At 63.5% G+C, this 6,086-nt stretch overlaps 1 long non-coding RNA gene across 1 annotated transcript; it reads right to left on the bottom strand.

Annotated features, from left to right (window-relative positions):
- Nucleotides 1-1,394: 1,394 nt before the first annotated feature.
- On the bottom strand, nt 1,395-2,805 carry LOC129200178 (uncharacterized). Its single transcript, XR_008574823.1, has 3 exons — nt 2,626-2,805; nt 2,064-2,110; nt 1,395-1,482 (listed from the first exon to the last, which is right to left on the bottom strand). It is a non-coding gene; the product is annotated as an uncharacterized LOC129200178 (long non-coding RNA).
- Between the last annotated feature and the right edge of the window lie 3,281 nt (nt 2,806-6,086).

The following is a 6,086-nucleotide window of genomic DNA, read 5'->3' as shown; positions in this document are numbered from 1 at the left end:
TTGCTCTTGCTCTTCACCACCCACGGGCGGTCAGCCGGCTACTGCCGCTGCCTCTCTTTCCCCAGCTAAAGGGGAGGAGAAACCTGTTGAAAAAGGCAAGGGTGACAGGAAAAGCCCCAGACGCTGGGGACTTGAAGCAAAACGCCTGTCTGCCTAGCATTGCCCCCAGTCAGCATCTGCCGCAAAACTCTATGAACAATTACGGTGTATAAGCAGCGCTGCAGACACTGGGGGAAAATGTGGGGACACAGCACGCAGGTAGGTCATGCATCTGCTCCTCCTGCCCTTCCAGCTGGCAGCGCTCCTTCTAGGAGCAGAATTCCTAAGGCTCGTCCCCTCCAGCTGCCTAGCAATGGCTTTGGCAGCAGAAGGGTTTGCACCTGGAGATAATAATCTGTGCTTAGCAGTGAGGAATGTGTAAATTGGTGGCAGAATTCACAGTTGTGGGTATAGCTAGAGGAGTGCACATGGAGATGGGCAGAAGCTCACTGGCCAATTGCAGGACTGTGGGGCTGCTACCTGAGACTTCAGCTATATGGAGGGAAAGCTACTTTAGAGACTGGACGCTGATATTGGCCGAGAGTGATGTAAGGTGCTACGTTGAGGGCTTGCTCGGCTCGGCGAGTGGGGCTGTGTGAGGGCCACCAAGGGAGGTTTGAGGCCAGGCACGCGTTTTGGGTCTGGCACCTTTGGCCTGGGAGCAGGGGCTCGACGTTTGGAGTTTTGAGGGTGAGTGCTGATTTTTGGCCGAGGGTAGAGTGACGTAAGGTGCTATGTCGAGGCAAACGACAGCCACAAGGCCACGGTGATGGGCGCCGAACCACACACCCCCCCCCCAAAGCCTGCCCAGCCCCCCCCTCAGGGGGCCCCCCGCTGTGTCCCACCCCCCCCTAATCCGGGGAGGTGACGTCACCCGGAAAAATTCTCCTCATCCTCCAGCTGGAGGCACCGGCTGCACCCTGCCCCCCCAACACCCTTTTAGGGGTCCCCCCACAGCTGCCCCCCATCATTGCCCCCCCCACTTTCTTGGGGTGGGGTGCACAGGCTGAACTCCCCCCCCCAAAAAATTGGGGTGCGATGGGGGTGTGTGGGGGGGTGTGGGTCCGTCCTTACCGGAGTGATGGTGACGGTGGGGGGGGCCCCCCCGGTCCTTGGGGGTTTTGGGGTGCTGGGTCTTGGGGGGGGGGTCGTGGCGGTGGGGGGGGGCACCCGGCGTCTCAGGACCCACCGCAGCTCCGACAACCTATTGGGGGGGTGGGGGAGAAGGGAATGAAGGGAACCCCCCCCAAAACCCCCCTTATTGCCCCCCCAAATCCCCCCTATTTTTTGGGGGGGCTCCCCCCCACTTACGTCAGCGGGTGCCACCGGAGTGAAGCGGGGGGGGTCCCGGCGGGGGGGGGGCAGCTCGCTGGCAACGGGGGGTGAGGAAGGCAGGGGGGGTCCGGCATGGCCCCCCGCTCCGGCAAGGTGGGGGGCAGGCAGCTGTGGGGGCACCCCAGAAACAGTCACGGGAGGGGGGGCCAGCCCCCCATGTTCTATACCCCCCCCCATACCCTAGGAAAGACCCCTATATCCCATAGGGGATCCCCAAACCCCATAGGGGAACCCCTATACTCATAAGGAACCCCATAGGGGACCCCCAAACCCCATAGGGACCCCTATACCCCATAGGGACCCCCCATATCCCCTAGGGGAACCCCCAAACCCCATAGGGGAACCTATATCCCATACCTCTAGATTCCATAGGGGACCCCTATACCCCATAGGGACCCCCCATATTCACTAGGGGACCCCCTAACCCATAGGAGAACCCCTGTACCCCACAGACAATCCCCATATCCCATAGGGGAACCCCCAAACCCCATAGGGAAGCCCATACCCCCCACATTCCATAGGGGACCCCCCCATATCCCAGAGGAGAACCCATACACCCTATAGGGCAGCCCACAGAGAACCCCCACACCCCATAGGGGACCCTCTCCACAGACCCCCCCATCCCCTTCAGCCCCCCAATTCCCACCCGAGCCCCCCCAGCCCCCCATAAACCTATAGCCCCCCAATACCTTTCCGGCACCGCCGGGCAAGGGGCCCCAAATTCCAACAGCTGGAGCTGGGGGGAGGGGGGTGCGTGTTACATTTGGGGGGGTCCCATAACCCCCCCCAAAACCGAGGCACCGCCAGATACCGGGGACCCCCCCCCCCCAAAGCCCCCCGGGCTGCAGCTGCGAGAGGGGAAACTGAGGCAGGATGGGGGGGCCACCCCCCCCCTTTTCCCAGCAGCGGCTGCCAGGACCCCCCCCCTCCCCCCCCCAGCCCCTCCCCCACCCGCCTGGAAAAGCCATCAGGGACCGGGGGCCCCCGGTGGGGGCGGGCGGACACGAGTGGGGGTCCAACCCACACCCCTCCTTGGGAGGGGGGGGGCAGGAAGCCTGGGTCCCCGAAAAAATTTGGGGGGGGGGGGGTTGTCCCGGATGCCTGGGTCCACTCGAGGGTTTTTTTGGGGGGGGGGTGTCCCCTGGGTCCCCTAAAGAATCGGAGGGGGACACACACGGACACACGCGTGGGTCCACTCGAGGGTTTTTGGTTTTTTTTTTTGGGGGGGGGGGGGTGTTGCCCCGGACTCACCCGGTCTCTGTCGCCCCCAGAGCCAGGAGGGTCCCCAAGATGCAAAGGGCGGCCGGGAAGGGGGGGCGCATGGCGGGGGGGGGGTGTGGGTGTCCCGGTATTGGGGGGGCGGGGGGGATCCCCGGTATGGAGGAGGAGGAGGGGGGGTCCCGTTATGGGGATTTTGGGGGGGGGGGGTCTCACGGCAGCGCCCGGGGCTGACGGCGGATCCCGGCTGAGCCGTTGCTCTCCGGAGGGTCCCGGTGCCCCCCCCCGGGACCGCCCCCCCTCCCCGCAGCCAATGAGCGGGGCCGGGGGGCGGGACACCCCCCACCTCCCCCCCCAAACCTCCCCACCCGCGCAGGTGGTCCCGGAGCGGCACCGGGTCGCGTGGGTGTGGGGGTGTCCGGTATTTTGGGGGGGTTTCCCGTGTGTGGGGGGGTGTTTAGGGCTGTGGTCGGTGCTGGGGGGTCCCGGGGGTACCGAAGGGTCCGCGGGGGGGGGGGGGTGGTGTCTTGGGGGGGGGTCCCCGTGGGAGCCCTTGAGGCCAGTCTTGGGGGGGTTCAGAGGGGTTCTGGGGGGGGTCCCCTAGACGGTGGTGTAGACGAAGACGATGACGAGGAGTTTGAGGACGATGCCCAGGACCCCTGGCACATCCAGGACCCGTCCTGCCGGCCCCCCGGGGACCCCCCCTCCCCGCCCCATCTGCACGTGCAGGTTCAGATCCACCTGCCGGGGGGGGGGGGGGGGCACCCCAGGACCCCCCGAATCTCCCCCTGACTGCCCTCACCCCCCTCCAGACCCCCACTCAGACCTCGGGACCCCCCAGGACCCCCCGAACCCGGTTCCCGGGAGGCCTGGAACAGCCCCCCGGGACACCCCCGTGCCCCCCAGGGATCCCCATGGGGCCCCCCCGTACCCCCAAACCCCATCAGACCCCAGGGGGGCTGGGCTATAGGGCCAGGCTATAGGGAAGCTACAGGGGAGGCTGAGCTATAGGGCTGGGGGGGGCTATAGGGGGGCTGAGCTATAGGGCTTGGGGGGGCTGAGCTATGGGGCGGGGGGGCTATAGGGGGTCTGAGCTATAGGGCAGGGCTATATGGGGGGACCTGAGCTATAGGGGGCACAGGCCGCCGCTGGGGCGAACCCCCCAAAAAATGCACAGGGCAGAAAGCAGAGGGGAAAGGGGGTGTGTGGAGGGGGAACCCCAAAACCCACAGCGCCGGGGGTCCCCTTCCACGGCTGGGCAAGCCTGCAAGCCCCAGTGTCAGCGGGGATGTTAAAGGACCACTCAGAAGGGTTTTTTTTCTAGAAAAATCTTCTCTGTGGCTGGTATTTCTGTTGTGCTTTAAGGAGCAAATCTTCAGAGCTGTGTGACGGGGCTGGGCAGCCCAAGTGGGTCCTATGAGGATGGTCCTGGTCTTGGTCTTGGTCTTGGTCCTGGTCCTGGTCTTGGTCCTGGTCCTGGTCCTGCTGTGCCAAGGGTTCTAGCTGGGGAGGGGGTTGCCTGTTCCTGCCTGTCCTTAGGAGGTGGCCGAGGAGAGAAATGATGGGGTTACCGCAGGCAGCTGCCCTCCGACAAGGAACAGCAGGTCCCTGTGGTAAGGAAGGCTGGGAGATGGGTGCCTCCGTTGGCCGCGCGTGTGAGCTGCCGTGTGTCTGGGAAGCCTGGTGGGAGAGGAGCGTGGAGGCACCCGCCATCTGCTCCTGGGTGGGCGAGGGTCGGGCAGCCGGCACTGTGGAGGAGCAAGGAGTGGAGGCAGAGAGAGGCCTCGGGGCGGTGAAGGTCTCCCGTGGGTGCCAGGAGGTGTGGGGACTCGTGTGTCCATCCCTGCCGTGCTTCTCCAGATCTCTGCCTGCCTCCATCCTGTCCCGGCCTCCATCACCCTTTCGGGCTGTCCTGATCCCCCAAGATTTTTGCTCTTCTGCCGCTGCTGCCTTCCACTTTTCCTTTATATGCTTCTCCCGTTCTGGTACCCAACCTGCTATTATTTAATTCTTCTTACGTTACTTCTGAAAAACGTATTTCTACGTCTTCAGTGCGTCCCTCTGCTCTGCACCCCGTTGCTCTTCCAACGTTCTTCTGCCTGCGGCTGTCTGCTGGGTTCCATCTCTGGACATTTAAGACTTTACCTGTATGGATAGAACTGTTTGGGAGGAGAGAGAGAGACGTAGGGAACCGTTACGTGTCAAGGCGAGCCCGCAGCCCCAGTGTGCGTGGGGCTGTGCGAGGGCCACCAAGGGAGGTTTGAGGCCATGCAGGCGTTTTGGGTCTGGCACCTTTGGCCTGGGAGCAGGGGCTCGACGTTTGCAGTTTTGAGGGTGAATGCTGATTTTGGCCGAGGGTAGAGTGACGTAAGGTGCTATGTCGAGGCCTTGCTCGGCTCGGCGAGCCCGCAGCCCCAGTGTGCGTGGGGCTGTGCGAGGGCCACCAAGGGAGGTTTGAGGCCAGGCACGCATTTTGGGTCTGGCACCTTTGGCCTGGGAGCAGGGGCTCAACGTTTGGAGTTTTGAGCATGAATGCTGATTTTGGCCGAGAGCGACGTAAGGTGCTATTTGGACCCTTTCCGCGGCTAGGGCGGTTAAAGTGCCCCGCAAGCGTGAGAAGAGCAACGAAGCCGGTTGTGTTGTGTTTGTGTGGCAAAGTTTTGGTAGCGGGGGGGGGGGGGGGTCTACAGGGGTGGCTTCTGTGAGAAGCTTCTAGAAGCTTCCCCTATGTCTGATAGAGCCAATGCCAGCCGGCTCCAAGATGGACCCACCACTGGCCGAGGCCAAGCCAGTCAGTGCCTCTGTGATAACATAGTTAAGAAGGAAAAAAAACAGAGAGAGCTTTTGCAGCCGGAGAGAGAGGTGAGAAGTAAGAAACTCTGCAGACACCAAGGTCAGTGCAGAAGGAGGGGCAGGAGGAGCTCCAGGTGCCGGAGCAGAGATCCCCCTGCAGCCCGTGGTGAAGGCCATGGTGAAGCAGGCTGTCCCCCTGCAGCCCATGGAGGAAGGATGAGGGGGTGTAGAGATTTCACCTGCAGCCCGTGGAGGACCCCACGCTGGAGCAGGTGGAGGCACCTGAAGGAGGCTGTGGCCCGTGGGAAGCCCGTGCTGCAGCAAGCTCCTGGCAGGACCTGTGGCCCCATGGAGAGAGGAGCCCACGGCGGAGCAGGTTTGCTGGGAGGACTTGTGACCCTGTGGGGGACCCACGCTGGAGCAGTTTGCTCCTGGTCTGCACCCCGTGGGAGAGGCCCACGCTGGAGCAGTTGGTGAAGGACTGTCTCCCATGAGAGGGACTCCATGCTGGAGCAGGGGAACGATGAGAGGAGTCCTCCCCCTGAGGAGGAAGAAGCGGCAGAAACACCGTGAGATGAACTGACCGTAACCCCCATTCCCCGTCCCCCTGTGCCGCTGAGGGGGGGCGGAGGTTGAAGCCGGGAGTGAGGTTGAGCCTGGGAAGATGGGAGGGGTGGGGGGAGGTGTTTTAAGATTTGATT

Source organism: Grus americana, assembly GCF_028858705.1.
Source record: "Grus americana isolate bGruAme1 chromosome 34 unlocalized genomic scaffold, bGruAme1.mat SUPER_34_unloc_2, whole genome shotgun sequence".
Classification (NCBI taxonomy): domain Eukaryota; kingdom Metazoa; phylum Chordata; class Aves; order Gruiformes; family Gruidae; genus Grus; species Grus americana.
The sequence above is the reverse complement of the archived record's forward strand: the minus strand, read 5'-3'. Positions and strand labels throughout refer to the sequence as shown.